Here is a 16,597-nt window from a genome sequence, read left to right as displayed (position 1 = left end):
CTCTGTGCCTGTGCTGGCCCTGACACTGCCACACTGATACATCTAGGGTCCATAATGGCTGGGTTAATGCAAAACCCAAGCCCACTGCAGCAAGAATTATTTTTATTTTTGTTTTTTGCAGATAAAAGGGAGAAGAGACATCCACTGTCTTACAGTCATCTGCAAAAAGTTTCTGCCTTCTCAAATGCTTAGGGTCTTTAGGAGAAAAGAAACAAACAGACTGACTTCTCCAGTAAATTGTGAAAACATGCCCTTGACTGCTGCAGAGGCTCCTCAGTAAAACACAGCTGGATGGTTGCCAGTGAAGCCTTAGTACAGTAGTTGGCTAGGGAACAAGGATGCCCTGGCAACCACACGTTAGTAAGGATGCTGCATAATCTTTAGCAAACTGTTGTGTACTAAGCCTGAGGATGGAGCGGGGGGAAAGTCTGCTTCCCAGTGATTTATGTAGGAGCTGCTGCAAAGCAGCAAGCGAATACTCTCTCCATGAATGGAAAGCAATGGTATAGTGATGGAGCATTAGAAGTTTCTGGCTAAAGAACTTTAAACAATTTTGCAGGTGTACTTATTCTTTCTTGTATCTGTTCAAAGCTACAAAATGAGGCAGTGGCTTTTATCATGGGATGGAAGATCTAAGAGAACATCACATTGACTCCTTTTAAGAGGAAAAAAAAAAATAAAGCTTATGGAGAGAAAAAGGGAGAAAATCCAGGTTATGAAAGGTAATTGCTTCAAAGTGCACTGACATCTTTTTGATCATGATTTAGTTTTGCAGCCTTCAACCCTTCCTTTGTGTAAGTAAGCGTGCACCAATGCACTGAGAATAGTCATATGTTTGATATAGGTGGATGCCTTCTCTTGCTCTCTAAGAGCCTCATCAGGTCAATTCTTGCATGCTGAGGAAGCAAGGTTGGCTCTCTTTAGAAAACTGCTGTACCACTGCCACCACTTCCCCTCACTCCAGCCTATAATTTTCCAGGAGATATCACTCTTAAATGCTTTCATAAATGCAGACTTCTGAGGAAAATACTAGGGATATCAGACCATTAGCTTAAATAAACTACAAAATACCAGTGGTGCTTGCGGCCACTAAGAACTATGGCCATGTGCATTCATTAATTCTGCCTGCTATTGACAACCCAAAATCTACAGCAGCTCTTTGTGAGGTTCAGGTGAGGTCTGGTGACTTCCGACACCCAGCATATGCATTTAGCTGATGGTTCCTTTATGTGATAGGAACAGCCACTGCTAAGAAGCAGATGTGATACCATCACAAGAGATTCTAGTTCATTGAGCAGTGGAACAAATTCTGGAGCAGATCTCATGTATTTCACAACAATGGTGTATATATTATTTCAAGGTATTAGTTAATATTTATGAAGCATTTGAAATTCTCAGAGGAATCATAAAGTTGCTATAGGCATTATCATTGTTATAATAACTGATAGGAAAATATTATGTTCTATACATAAATGCTAATTTTGTTTTGTTTCATCTCTTAAGAGTATTTATGTGCTTTGTAAAATTCATTGTGTATTTTTCTGTGTGTCCTTTGATGCCTAGGAACTTTACAGTAATCTTAAATATTGATATTTTGGGATTTTTTAAAGTCTTTTTTCATGCAGACTTCTATGGGAGGTTTGCTAATGGTATGCACATTTGTTGGAGTTAAACTCTTTAATGCTAGGGGAGGAGATCAGTTTGACATGGAATTCAACTGCTTTTGTTTTGTTGGTTTTTTTTTTTAAGGAGAAAAGGACTGATGGATTCAAGAGTGTTTGACTATATGTGGTTGACTGAACTGTTTCCTCAAGGAAGTATTCATTCAGTCAATGTTCTAAGGGTTAAGAAAACAGAAACCCACAGTTTTTAGAGAGTTGTTGTTATGTACGTTGCCAGGGGAACTGTAGCTGGAATGTTGAAATGTGTTGTTTCTCCCCAAACCCACAGGAGTGGAGCTTAAGTGTGTTGGTGTATTCTAATCCTTGCAATTAGCTTCTATGTGGTGGGTGGGCTTAAGGAACGGAATACGTGTTAGTTAGTAACACTAGGCAACATTCCCACCATTCTGGTTGGAAAATACTCATTACTTATGTGAATTACAATTTAAAGCAGAAAATGAAGTGTATTAAAAGCCTCTCCTATTGCTTCTCCCTGAGCCTCATTGACTTTTTTTAGTAATACACACTATAGAAAATAAAGATCTTCAAGGAACATCCCTTAAGAGAAATCATGAGGTTGATTGATCTTGACACAGGTCTATAGTATCTGTGTTGCCTTACTCTCATGCAATTTTACTGGTGTATACTTGGATGAAGTTCTATTGAAAACAACTAACAAGAGAGGAAACCAATTTTAACCGTGTTTCCCTTTTAATGATCAGGCTTATGGACTGCCAACAACTCTGTCTGCAGAAAATCTAATCAAACTCCCTTCATTGTCAGATCAATTGCTGTAAGAAAAATCTACATCTATATATCTGTAGAGTTCTACTGTGACTTAGATCCTTCAAGAAACTGGGAACAATTATGAGGTCCAAACCATTCCAAACCTTTCCATCACACCATTGCTCTCAGCTATTGGTTCTTGGCTGCCACCATGCTTTCTCACAAGTGGCCTGCTAGCAGCACCTAGTTGAGCTAAACCTAGCGGAGCAGCACTCGGGCCCTGTTTGAGTCAAACATTTTTCAAGGCAGAAACTGATCCACATTTTGGTTTATGCATTTATTCTGCTATGTGGAATTTCTTCTGCATTCAGGGAAATGCTTTTAGTTTTGAATATGTACATCCTCCTGTCACTCAACATAATTTTGTCTTACTGTCCAAGATAAATGAGCCATTTCTAATTCCAATGGACACAGAAAACAAAGATTACTTCCTCCTTTGCAGTTGTCCTTTAAACATTTCAAAGCCCTGTCTTTTCCTTTCTGTAAACTCAACAATGCTTTCCCAAACCATGGTTTCTAAACACCTGATTACTCTTACTGCCTTCTGTGTCTCCAAAGGAGGAATGGCATCCTGGGCTACGGCTTCTGTGACGGACTACAAGTCTTCATCTGATCAGTGCAGAAGTAGATTACGAACATTTTATCCATGTAAGTCCTGTGTACACATCCTACTGTGACACTTTTTTTTTTTCTTTTTTTTTGTTTCTGCCTCAGTATGAAAACATTGACTACCAGGCTATCTTTCTGCATCCATATAAAACAGTAAACTTACTCTTTCATTATGTCCAGGGATCTTCATCCTCCAGTCGTCCAAACGAAGGATTGTCTGAACTGAAGAACAAGGAAGGTGACTGGTTCACTCTTCTGTATTCCACAGCCCATTACCTCAAAGCTTTCTTCAAGCTCTAACATTCGTAGCAAGTAGAAAATGAGATCCACATGATCAGTGATAAGAAATCTAGGGGAGAGCATTTAAGAGAATTTAGAGCTTCTACCAAAGGTCAGAAACCAAGGGTCCTATTTCCGCTATGATCAGAACAAGTGGACAGTGCTGAAGGTAACTTGGGAATGCTAACTGCCAGTTCACATTTCCCAACAACAGTGCTGGCACCATTTACATGAGACTTCCTGATGAAAATAATATTTTCAAATAAAAAAGACCTAAAATCCTAATCTGTGATTTCCATACTCTTTTGCTCCATGTTATTTGATTCTGTGAGGCAAAGAAGGGCAACTCAAGAAGCATAAAATTTTGGTTTATTCTCTTACCACCATTTATGCTTCACAAAGCCTCTACACAGCCTGTTTAGACCAGGCACACTTCTGAAACCACAAGGCTGCACTGAGGTGCATTGGCAAAAGCCGAACATGGCTTTCCTGCACTCTGCCTGGCTCAGGTTTGTACTTCATCACCCAGACTTATCTACATTTTTGTTTAGAATAGTCCCTAAGCAATCTCTTTAGATACCTAAAGTTTCTAAACTGAACTCAAAACAGAAGCTCTGATACGAGCTCAGTCTGCTGTGTAGAAGACAACCTACAAAATGCAGAGGGAAATCGTAACCAAAGCTCTGCACTCAGAAGAATTAATTCTGCAATGGGTACTAAACTCCAGAATCCTAACAATCCATGGGGCACTCCTTACCTTGTTTTGTTTCTTGCCATCTGCAGACGCAAGGTACAGATGAGCAAAAAGCTGCCTTTTCCCTTTCATTAGATGCAGGAAACTCTTTTGTTTTGGCACTGCTTCTATTTGTCATTCACAAAGTTTGTTTTTCTCTCAAGTTTTTTGGGAGCTTTTTATTTCCTGTCAGAGTGTGGAGGAGAAAGCTGTTCTCGTCTGTAAGTTATGCACCCCTTACAGTGCCCCTTAGTTACACAGCACAAGGAAAAGAGAAACAGAATCCATGGCATCATGCAGAAATGCCGCACTGTATAGTTTGCCCTGGTTAAACATTTCCAGAAAGGCAATGAGACAACACTGTAGAGATCCCGAATGTCTTTTGGCCAATTGTGCTGCAGGGGATGCAGGCATTTCAGGTTAAACATTCTGAAGGAGTGCTGGATTCTGGGCAAATTTAGCTTCAGTTCTGAGCTGCATAGGTTAGAATTATTTCCCATTTGTAACACTACAACAGTGTCTCCTCCATACCCAAAAAAATAGTATCTGAAGCCCCGAAAAGTGATACTTCGATGGTGTGGGAGAGCTTCTGTTTGATTTAGTCAGACTTCACTTACCTTTCTTAATCTTTGTCCAAACAACTTAAAGTGTACTTGCAAAATAATGCACAAAGTCTTGCATATAGTGATGCTTGTTTCCGTACGTAACCGTCATTTTCCCTTGTGCTTTGGGTATTCAGACAGACTGGAAAGAAAAAATAAAATAATTTAAAAAAAGGTAATTTAATCACATTTTACAAACCCTGCAAGAGGAAAGGTTTGCATTTTTGGACGAAGTCTGGGATTGTCCCACTTGGTTCTCCATACCCATTTTTTATTCACTTTATCTTGCTCTGAAATGTTCTGGTGAGGGAAGCTGAGCGTTGAATCCAGTCAGCTCTTTACAGCTGCAGGAGTTTTCTGAATTATGCTTAGTGCATTCACAGACAGCGCTCCCTCATCTAACAAGAGGATGGATCAAACCACTGGATCGAGACAGCAGCTTACATGAAATCTGAATGCATCTTGTGACTTGTGTTTGCTGCTTTTTCTTTGCTAGCAGTATTTGAACCTTCCTCGTTCCTGTGCGTGTGCCTGAACAACTCACCTTCAAGATTACTTTATCATCTGTTTATATTTATTCTCCTTAAAGCATCATGTGTTATTTAAAGCTTCAAGGACCTTTCAAAACTGACATCACTGACAAATTCCATACAAAATGCTGGACAGTACAGCATCTTTTGGCTGTGCATTAAATTAAATTGAACAGAATTGTAACAGCGTGAACAGGAAAAAAAAAAACAACACTGAAAGCATACGTTGTTAATATGGTAGCAGAAAATATGTTTCTACAGCAAAGTTACTATTGGTTAATGGAAAAGCCCTTTTCTGATCTGTAAGTAATTTTACTGTAAACTAAGAATTATAGTTTATCTGCTGTTCTGTCAATTAATAACTTTCTGTTACGTTCAATTAATTAGTTATTGGAAATAGAGTGAGGAAAGGATCCATGCAATGAATCAAACCCTTCAGCACGCCCAGCTGCTGAGGACGGGGGCATACATTTTCCTTTTCTGCAGCTATGCAGAGCAACAACAACAAGCGCCGAGCCCGTGGCCTTTGGTTAGCCTCTGCGTTTTTACACTAGGATTTGTTCAGTTGACATAAAATGGTAGCTGAGGCATTCCAAGCCATCACTACAGGAGGCCTCTACAGGGGGAACACAGACCCTAAACATGCTCCCCAGAGCCCCCCTAACCAGGTTCAAAGAATGCAGCTTTAACCACTGCTCAGAAGAAACCCCCACCAACTTGTACAGAGGCCACCCTCTGCTCACAAAACCTAGTCCCTTCCCCGCAGGCATTCGGGATCCTTTGAAATGGAAAATTTATGCTGTACTGAAATAGTTCATACTATAATAAACAACTAGTGCCATCATTCTGCTGGTATTCAGAGCGCAATTAAACCTGAACCTCATGTGAGTACAACATTTGGGGTGCAGAGGTGGGGCTGTGGGGTGCAGGCAGCTCACCCCCAGATATTTTTTCCCAACAGAGCAGAATTTACTGCTGTCCCCCCAACTCGCATGCCTTGCAAAGAAACCCGCTTCCCCCTCCCCATAGTTACATGGGGCATGGGGGCTGGTGGGGGATTATATAACTTATAGGTCAATTTGTTGTTTGGGCAGAAGTGCTGCAAGAATGTGGTATGTTGGCCGAAGCTGTTTGTTTGCTTAAGTTCTCAGAGTTCAATGAGGTCATTTTCTCATCTTCCCTGTGTTTTCTGTATTTTCCACCGACCTGCCAGCCTCAAACAACACCCTCTTTCTTCGCATTAGAAATGGAAACACGTCCTCTGCAGGAATTTTCCACTTAATAGCTCCTGCTTTCCTACCGGGGGCCTCAGTGCACCACCACTGCAATGCTGTATTTCTTTCCACTGCAGTTTGACATTTTGCAGCCAGAACAACGAGCGGCATTCACTCCATCCTGCTTTTTGAAAAACGTATCTACAGGCACACGGAAAGCACCCGGTGCAGCCATCACCACAGGGAAATGGCAGAGGTATTTAAGCATCATTACAGGTCACAAAGGACGTGGCATTGTCTCAGAACACTGATCTTTTATACAGCCTCTTTTCCTTGCTCCTCCATTCTCCCCCCAGCCCTTTTACACATACACACACACTAAAGCCTCTGCCCTGCTCTCCTATTACAAGCCAGGCTCGTGTTCTACACTTGATTATAATTGTTTGCCTTTGTCAATTATTTCCTTTGCATAATGTTTGCAAACGGTATATCAGGTTCTGATATCGCGATGAGCAGAAATGCAGATTGCAGATAATCTCCGCGGTAAACAAGGAGCCTGCTTTAAAATGCGCCGAGTGACCTGTCAGAAAGCAGCAACATTTGCAAACTGTTTACTGCTAAGATGCAATGATGTGGTCTGAAATGCAGCAAGCTAAGGACTCGAGCAAAATGGGATCTCACAGAGTCGGTCAAGCGCGACATAGAATATTTTCTTTTTAATATTATTATTATTATTTTTAAAGCTCGAGCTTAATTATAAATTATTAAAATGTAATTTCCCTTTGCTGTTTCTGTGAAGTATTTGTGTATTCCTTTACAGAAAGATAAATGTCTGGAGGTAAACATCATTTATAGCTGGAAGGAAGGTTTCCCCTGTCTGCGTAGTGGTAGAGTCTCAGACAGCAAGGTCCCAGTAGGTCAGACTGGCACATTGAATTGCGTATCAAATGAAACTGGTATTCTGGAAAAAGGGTGGAAAGAGGAAGAGGGGTGTTAGTAAGGAGGTTGTTCAGGCCAGGAGGGTGGGCCGCAGAAAGACAACAAGGAAAAAAATAGGATTGATGATTTGCAGGACACCTAGGGTATTTCTTTCAGGGGGTATTACTTCCACTTTTAACCAGGAACAAGAGCTGGTAGAAAAAAAAAAAGCGGCAGGAGCTGACAGCTTTGTGCTGATCAAAGGGAAGTAGCATTGAATGCCTGCCTTTGCTAGCTATTTATTAGAAAGAGAGAACGATTCCTTTGCCATCCTACTTGGGAGAGAAGGGATTAAAGATCAAAAAAGAAGGGAACTGACCTGACTTCTTTGTTCAGAAAATATTTCTCTTTTTTCCTTTTCTTTTTCCCTCCTGCATGTCATGCTGTCCACTATAAGACAAAAAACACCCTTTCTTTTCAGGGTTGCCGCCTTTCTTTACTCATTGAGCAAAATTCCCGGTGATGAACAATCCCTGCAGCATCTTTATTTTTTGGTTGTTGTTGTTAAAGGAGGCCCCCCTTGAGAAAACTTAGTTAACTGTCTTTTAGCCCGATTAACCTAGGAAATAAAGTTCCAATTCACTGCTGGGATTCTATTAGGATCATCAGTTCACACAGATAACAGCAAAAGGTGTTAAAATGCACTTCACTGGTGCAAGTGATCTCATGTTGTAAAAATGATTATCCCCAGCAGAACATGGAAGGATTAAGGGGCCACGTCTACAACTGGGAAACTCTGTAAGTGTTACATTAGCATTAATACATGTATTGATCACACGCACAAAATAAGCACATAAGGACGGTAGCAAATGGCACAGTGCATTAAACCTGCTCTTAAGTCAGTGAAATGTGAGCGTCTTTATTCCTAGAATTGCAACTAAGCTGTTAAGCAGTTTCAATAAAACTGGGGAATGCCTACTTGTATGACTGTGGATCCTTGTGGATTACCTGCCATGTAAAAACTGTTATCAAAATAAGACTCTCTTATTGCAGAGATTTTCAAGAATTGTGGGGTAAATTTGGTATTCTATCTCTAAACCGAATGAACTACATACTTCCCCTGACTTTCTTCACAGTGGCTCAACTGCTCATCTACATTCTCCAAACATGTCTGTTACATGGACCAGAAGGGAACTGCTGCTTCTCATTGTGGATAAGAGAGGCTAGATGGCTGTGCCAGCAAGGCTGAGGTAGACACTTAAAAAAATAAATGGTGTTGACCAGACATTTGAATAACTCAGCAGTGAAGTGAATAGAACAAATAGAACAGACAGAATAGAATAAACAGAACAGTTGGAAGGGTCCTTCAAAGATAATCTAGTCCAACTGCCTGATCACGTTAGGACTAAGTTAAAGCACTGAGAGCATTAAAAGTGGGTATAAAGTATTGAAGGCATTATACAGGAAAGTATGGGGCATCAACCGCCTCTCTAGGAAGCCTATTCTGGAGTGTGACCACCTTCACTGTAAAGAAATACTTACTAATGTCCCCTGAACCTCCCTGGTGCAGCTTTGTGCCATTCCCACGCATCCTGTTGAATTCAGCTGAATGCTAAATTCTGTTTCAACTTAAGAGCAACCACAAACATCAAAATGATACAGAACTAAATATGCATGATTTTAAAGCAAAATTTTTGATACTCTCTAATACCAAAACTAGGCTAGCAGCTCAAATACGTGGAGAAAATCAGGGTCTTTTCTGATCTACAACCTTCAACACTACCCAAACAAATCCTGAAATGAAGCAAGTCCTCAAATGGAAATTAAAAATGCGAATCTCAAAAGAAAGTTATCATATTTGTGCTGTAATCTTTCAGCTATGCTATTTATTGACAATCACCATACTAGCACAGCATATAGGAAAATTTTGGTAAAAACTGCTTTAGCACCATGATAGACGGTGATAGCGAGACAAATTATTGACTTTACTGCTAAAAATATTATAGTTACACATGTTCAAATCTTGTCAAGCAGTTGCCTCTTTCATTCCTGTATTAAAGATTTCTTTTAGTGGATATTTGAAATATTGTATGTGTCTATCACCACAGCAGTGACATTTGTTATTTTGCTCATCAAAATGTCACCTGCCTATCAAGATAGCTAGAATAAGTAGGAGTGGGAACTCTCATGGAGTCATACAGGCTTTTTTCTGCCAGCAGATGTATTATGAGAGGCACTTACATTGGCATGGAACAGCAACAGAAGTTAGCTTTCCTGACTGCAAAATTAAAGGAATTAGCAGTTGCCTCAAAAAGATGTTTTAGAAATTGCTCCACAACATTAAGGGAGGGGTAGGGGGACTGTTAGACCAGCCAGTTCCTGACAATAGAGGATTGTTCTCATAGTAGCTCATATTTGTAAAGGACTTTGAAGATGAAGAGGACTCTGTAAATGCTTTTTAAGTACTATTGCATTTTGAACATTCTTAGCTAGAACACTTGGTTGCTCTAAAAGCCTGAAGAAAACCTTAGCCAAGGGCCTAGTAAGGAGTCAGGAGACAAAAGAGACAGGAAATAAGGATGCTAGATAAGTGGAAAGCAAATTCTAAACAGTGAGGTAAAGACAAAATGAAAGGCTAAGCCTATAAAAATACAGTGAAGTTTTCAGAAATGACACCATTATGACAAATGATCATCAGAGTTTTAAATACACTGTATTTCTCCACCTACCCCTGAGTAGATCTTAAGTACCCTTCAACGCCTTGGAGTCAGATTTCATGCCAAAATGTCTGTGTTACTAGTTTTGCAAGTGCTACCACTAATTGAAACCACGTAATACTGCAGTTCTAAAATAAGGCAGGCAGGGCATCCCTGCTGAAAAGCTACCCAGCAGGACAAACCCTTTGTTCTTTTCTAAAAAGAATTTATTCAAGGAAATGTTGTCTAAATCATTACAACTAAATGTATGCAGAATTTCCTCCATACCATCCCCCCACCTATAATTTTCCTTGTTAGTTATCAAAGGTCTTCACTTTTCTTGTCAACTGCAAAAATGGTTTTAATATGCACACTTGTCATTTCTAGGTGTGTACATTTTGCTTTTGTGGAGATCTTACACGGCACATATTGTGATCACCTGTGGGTAGGGTGGTTAATTAGCAGAGTCCAAGTCCTATTTTATTTCATTTATACCAGAGTAATTGAAACTAGGAAAATGATCACAGCCACACTCAGTAATTTAACTCCCTCCTTCCAAGGCTGATTTAGTAATTATATTTTAGTTGAATGTCTTCAGGAAGCTTTTACACTGCTCGTTTTCCTCAACCACGTAGTCTCCCCCCCTTCCCAGCTCCCCTCCACCCTGGTTCTTTGTCTTTCTGGATAGTGTTAGCTGCATTCATTTAAGAAATTAGAAAATTGCAGCTGTCTTTATTTTGTTGATTGTAAGATCTACAACATGCAAAAAGAGTTAGGTGGGCTGGGGTTTTGCTTCCCCACATACTTTCAGCCATGCTTCCATTTGACCTAATAGAAAAGGGTAACAGACAGACCTCTGTTGTCAGGGCTGGGATGTCCATGTGGATCACCGCAGTGCGTATACATGAGCATCCCTTGACACCTGGTTTTTTAAACCTCAAAAGCCACCCTCATCATTGTTATTAGCAGTCATTGAGCAACATGCACAAACACCAGTGGAATGGGTAATATGGCTGTGGCCCAGACCTGAAGTGCCCTGATTAAAGAACATTCCCAGTCATAGTGGACAGAAAAATGATTGTACAGTTTTTCAGTTGAAATTGAAAAGTAGTAGACAAATAGGTAAGCACTTCCTTTCCAGTACTCCCAAAGGTCTGACCTTAACTGATGCTAAATGATACCTAATTAATCATGTTCTCATCACACACACAGTATAATTAAATAATCTTATAAACTCCTACCAGTTTCTGGATGTCTGCTACAGATTATAAACCAAAGATCAAACTTCTAAGATTTAGTCATGTTGGAAAATATTTTTGAATATGCTTTTCCTTGACTAAAAATTCTTACTTCAGTATATCAAACAATGTGGTATGTACAAAAAATAAAAATAAAAAAATCTTTCCTGGACATTGGTTAGCTCCTTTGTGGGGAAGCACAAATCTCAACAGTGACATTACTTGTAATTTAGACCTCTGGTGGCAATCTAGTTATATTTTTCCTCGAGTCCGCGGCTTTTGGAGACACACTGTTTAGTCTTTGAGTAATGGGAAACCTTTTGTGGAATATGGAATTTCTGAGGGGAAGGGAAGGGTTTTCTTTAAAACAAGAAAAACGTCTGTGGATTTTGTTTGAACCTTACAATGTGTGATTAATGATTCTCTGTTCATTGAAAAACTGTAGCTCTCATTAAGTCATTAACTAAAAAGAAATAAGAACTACGCCTAAGAAATCCAAGGATCCACCTTTTTTTCTGGTCAGTGAAAACATTATTAGCCTCAAATGTTGAGGAAGAAGCCTGATATTTTATTGCTTTCTCTCTGCTTTACTAAAGACAGGTCCTGAACCCTGCCAAGGGTTACACATTGCTTGTCTAGGTTAATGGGTGAGTTATCAGAACGCAAGATATATGACAGCCATCAAAAAATTAATGAGCGGAATTTTGAAAGCTGTGGAAGCCTTTGCAAATCCCCAGAATAGAGAGAAATCTGTTCTTGAATCTTCTGGAGTGAGTTGTTAGGGCATCTGCTGCTATGAGTCTTAAAGCAGAGTGAATAGACAAAGAGGTTCAGATGCACGAGCTATGCTTAATCACCAAATAATAACAAAAAGGAACTCCTTAAAAACCCTCTATGAGATCATGTTCAAATTAGCCACACATTCAAGTTTTAGAGCAACAATTTCCTCACTTCTATTTATAGGAAAATTGTAGTATTTATACCAGCCACAGAACTTCCTGCATCACATGGCACGGATGATTTTCTAATTGACTCACCCTCTGTATTTCTTCATCCACGGTCCCATCGCAGATTTTTTCACTGTGGAGCTCAGAGAATGTGAAGTTCTTCTCAAGGTCCCCTCCTGGATAACATTTGGATGTGAAGAACAGAAAAATTAGCAGAACTTTCCCAATCCCTAAAAAAGTGTTTTGCCTTTGAGACTTTGTGTATTAATCTGAGCTATATCTATCTGCTTACTGCTGTTTTTTTTTCCACAGCGAACAGTGACAGAAGGAAGTGCAAGAGTTTGATTTTTATGTAGTTCTTTTCATACTGAAGTTATTCCACTAGATGCAGGCAAGCAATGTGCATTGTCAAAGGCTGTTGAGTTCACCGGATATGCAGAATAGAGCAGTCAGTCTGTGGTTAGTGATAATTTTCATAAAACTCCAGAGAATGACAGCTTGTTTCAATGGGGTAGTAGAAAAATCTTGGTGGGGGACTCAGGGGGTAGCAGTATATCCCCAGTTTTTTTTCCTTCTCTCCTTCCTCTCTCACCAAAAATCTTTAGTACTTGGAACCAAGGGAGTAGCAACCTGAATTTTGCCTTTCATCTCTTCCTTAATGTGCCTTTTTCTCATTCAGGCAGACATAAAATACTACACTTTGCTGCATAAATGATGAAATATTGCAGGAGTGTATTTCAGTGGTATTAGATGCCTGAACACGTAGTTAGGAGCACAGCGGGAATTTTCAAAGGAGAAAGCAAGAAGGTAGTCAATGCGAATTAGAAGTGTTTCTGTTCTTTTTCAAATGCTCACATGACTTCAAAGAAACAGAACCAGAAACATCTTGCTGTATTTCCCCCTGAGGGTCACTGGTCCAACAGCCATTTCTACAGGAGCAGGACTGAATCATTTTGATTAAATTAAGAAGAAGCTTGAATAACAGTTAGAAGCAGTGGAGCTTCTATTTCTGAAGAGGTTCTGGGCCCATTCAAGTTTACATTGTTTACTGCAGAACAAGACCTATCTCTAGCACTCATGGAAGAAGTCCCTGAGAACATCACAGAAAGGTTATCTGTGAGGCCCCCAGATAACAATGTGCTAGTGATACACACCACCGTTAGGTTGAAAAAAGCTCAGACCAGCAGCAATTACTCTATAAACTCAAAGAATTATAGGTTGCTGCCTGAACTATCTCTGCCAAATAGCTTGAGACTAATTAATACTAGAAGTCTCTTCAGATAAAGTTATTCAGTTTTGGATGGAGCTCTCTAGTAGCCATTGAGAAGTAAGCATTTGGACATTTACCCAGGGTGTGGAGAAACAGAGCATTTGTCTCCCAATCAGAGTAAACATCAATATTGAGTCATTTGGCAAAGAGTCTGATCATCTGCCCTGCAGCTCAGAATCACTCGTACTATAGGGGTTAAAAGTTTCTCAGAAGCGAAAAGGCTCAAAAGAAGATACCTTATCCAGTGGGTGAGTGATCTGGACGTTGCTGGATTTTTCACTGCTGGGAAAGAAGGGAACTTTTTCAATATCTTGCATGTACAAATCATACCTCCCAGCATTTCCAGTACTTGGACTTAGACAAACATAAACATTACAAATCAATGCGTGAAAGGACAAGACTATGTTTTTTAGATGGCTTAGTGAAAGTGTCAGTTCTGGGTCAACTGATGCATTTCATTCCACCTCAAATCAATTGTTCATTCGAGTCTAAATAATTGGTTCTAGAACCACACCACAAAAGCTATTGACAGGAGCACAGCCGAACCTGAACGCTCTGAGGCTGCCTGGACAGATGGTGTTCAGGCAGTAGAGGAGAAATAGGTATATTTTCAATTGATTACATGAAAAATGTAGTATTCTTTCTCTCTTTTTCTACTTACCTCCGCTGAAGGTGTCTCCTCTACCATGTATCATCCCACCCTTCCTCTTTGCTTTGAGTCACAATTAGTACATACTTTCATAATAAAAATAAACCTCTCCTCCTGTCCTCCCAACTGTGCTTCCCACCCAAATTCCATTATGAATTAGGATGAGTATGTATATTTAAAATAACAAAAAAAATGTCTTCCCTCCCCAGCCCTGTCGCCTTTTCCACCCATCACCTCAAGTTTCACTGAAATATTTCCCGTAGGGCTCTAGTACTGCCGCTGAGCTGAATATGTCAAGTCCATACCATTTCTGCTTGAAAACTTTGAGAGCAATACATGACCACAGCACCAGTCAGTGATGTTAGGAGTCTCTTTCACACTCGTTTAAAACAGGCACAAAAAAACTTGGCAAGCTGGATGAAGACCTAATGGGGAAACAGAAGGGTGAAGGTCATACTTCATGAATCTAAAGGGGTTGATACTACAGAGCTTAGCTTGCTAACAAACAGGACATTGCAGGAGCACTCCTTCTGTGAACGTGGAAACCATTTAAGTATAGAGAGGAGGAAGAATATCCTAGGTAGGCAAATTTACATATCTTGTTCTAGGAGGATTAAAAAACAGATGCCAAGGAGAGTTATTCATTAAGGAGTCCCTCCACTATTCCACTATTCCAACAGAAAATTACAGACTTTCAATAGGTTGACACAGCAAGCCCAGCAGTCTTTTCCTGCTGTAAGTATGTAGTCTGGTTGAAAACATCACACATATTTTCCCATAATACAAATTATGGTTACATTCGACACCTTTCTCCATGCCTCAGAAACGTTTCTCTCTGGAACTCAATTGAGTCAGCTTCTACTGAATACGTAAGTACATTCTGGAACAAGTACATTGTTTTTATAGGTTATTGATATAAATACTGGAAACATTTGAGTAATGTCTGTTTTCAGAGATTTTTCTGTTCTGTTTCTATTCAATAACATTGCCTGATTTCCAAGTCTAACATGGCATCAGCTCTTAAAATCTGACCAAGGCTTTTTCAAACTAAAGCTTGCTTCCTATTTCTCTGCTTTCAGGCTCCAAGCTCTTATTGAGCCTTTATCTTACTGCTGAGCCGTAACTTAGTTTTCAGCCTTATTTCTTTTAGCCTTTTAATGGCACATGGGTTATGTACCCTAAAGAGAAGTGATCTAGCCGTGTTGGTTGTGAGGTCTAAAACTGGCCCCACCTGAACACTTTTCTATAAAACTTTACTCACAAGGTATGGTTGAGGACATTCTCATTTCAAGTGACCTGTCAACCAAAAGAACCATGACCACAAGAAGTTGGAGAGGTACTTGCTCCTTTAAACAAGCTTGACAGACAGATGCAGAAATAAAGTGATTTTGAGCTCACCTGACCCAGGGGACTGCATTAATAAGCACCAGGCCACAGACACCGGCTCAGTTTGCTGCTGGCTGAAATGGCATGTTATATACAAAATTGCTTCATATGGAGTTCCCTTTTTCTAGTGTCCTACGTTAACGCACAGAATTTCAGATAAGGCTGATACACTTTCCCATGGGCAAAGCATGAGCCCAGTTAGGAATACAGCCTTATCCTCTGACTGTGTCAAGCATATGGACAGGCAGGTGCAGTAGCATTTCCTTTCTTAAAAAAAAAAACAAAAAAAACACCTATGTCAAAATAATATATTGTCACTAGGAAATATTCAGCTCTGATCTTACTGTTAATTACAGCTGTTCATAAGGGCATTATCCAGCAGTCCAGAGGGGACTAATAAAGGACATATAAATATTCTTGTATATATATCACTCTCCATTGTTTATTCCCATTGCTTTGTGGCTACTGTAGATAATTTGTATTAAACTCCTCAGGCTTGTGCTGGCTGCAAACAGAAGGGTAAATAAGCTTGCTACAGGTAGGCACCAATTCTGTATGGTGAATAATTCATCATCTGCATCCCAGTTTTCCATTGCTTAATCTCACAACCTGTCCACCGTGTTAGTGGCCCCTACATCTACCAAAGAGTTTGTCAGATAAGGACAGTTTGATCTTTAAAAAAAAAAAAAAAAAATAGCAGATGGCAGCTTGGCTAGGGACAAGTGTTTCTTGTGTTCCCTGCCTGTGCGCTTCAGGAGGGTGAATCTTGGGAATGTAACCATTCCCTCGAGAGCTCAGTCTCCTTCACCAACAGCCACTGCCAGCAGAGGTCTTGCAACTTTTGATGGAGAACACCAACACGGAAGCATCTTCCCTGACTGATAGAGCTCTTCCTGGAGCAGGCCACACAACAGCTGGTGTTGGAGCCAATGACCATGGATTTAGATTTCCATCTAAAATCACTGCATATTATCTGATCATAGGCCAGAACATCACTTCAGTCCTCAGCACAGCTTTTATTCTTCCCCAAAACACAGCCTGTCTCACCACAGCTCTCCATCCCTGGAGGATGAGCTGTC

The 16,597-nt window shown here is 40.1% G+C and overlaps 1 protein-coding gene and 1 long non-coding RNA gene across 4 annotated transcripts in view; one reads left to right on the top strand and one right to left on the bottom strand.

Moving 5' to 3' along the window:
* Window positions 1-3,620, top strand: part of LOC107051846 (insulin receptor substrate 1) — a 292,419-nt gene extending 288,799 nt beyond the window's left edge. For all 3 annotated transcript variants that reach the window (XR_006930914.1, XR_006930913.1, XR_006930912.1), the window contains 2 exons: window positions 3,006-3,095; window positions 3,237-3,620. The gene's annotated coding sequence lies outside the window, so the exon portion shown is untranslated. The remainder of the gene's footprint in view (window positions 1-3,005; window positions 3,096-3,236) is intronic.
* Window positions 1-16,597, bottom strand: part of LOC107051845 — a 101,083-nt gene that overhangs the window by 33,159 nt on the left and 51,327 nt on the right. Inside the window, exons 4-7 of the long non-coding RNA XR_006930916.1 lie at window positions 13,720-14,557; window positions 12,304-12,389; window positions 4,686-4,812; window positions 3,220-3,405 (exon numbers count right to left, since the gene is read on the bottom strand). This is a non-coding gene — a long non-coding RNA (uncharacterized LOC107051845). The remainder of the gene's footprint in view (window positions 1-3,219; window positions 3,406-4,685; window positions 4,813-12,303; window positions 12,390-13,719; window positions 14,558-16,597) is intronic.

This window comes from Gallus gallus, chromosome 9 (assembly GCF_016699485.2).
Source record: "Gallus gallus isolate bGalGal1 chromosome 9, bGalGal1.mat.broiler.GRCg7b, whole genome shotgun sequence".
In the NCBI taxonomy this organism is placed as follows: domain Eukaryota; kingdom Metazoa; phylum Chordata; class Aves; order Galliformes; family Phasianidae; genus Gallus; species Gallus gallus.
The sequence above is the reverse complement of the archived record's forward strand: the minus strand, read 5'-3'. Positions and strand labels throughout refer to the sequence as shown.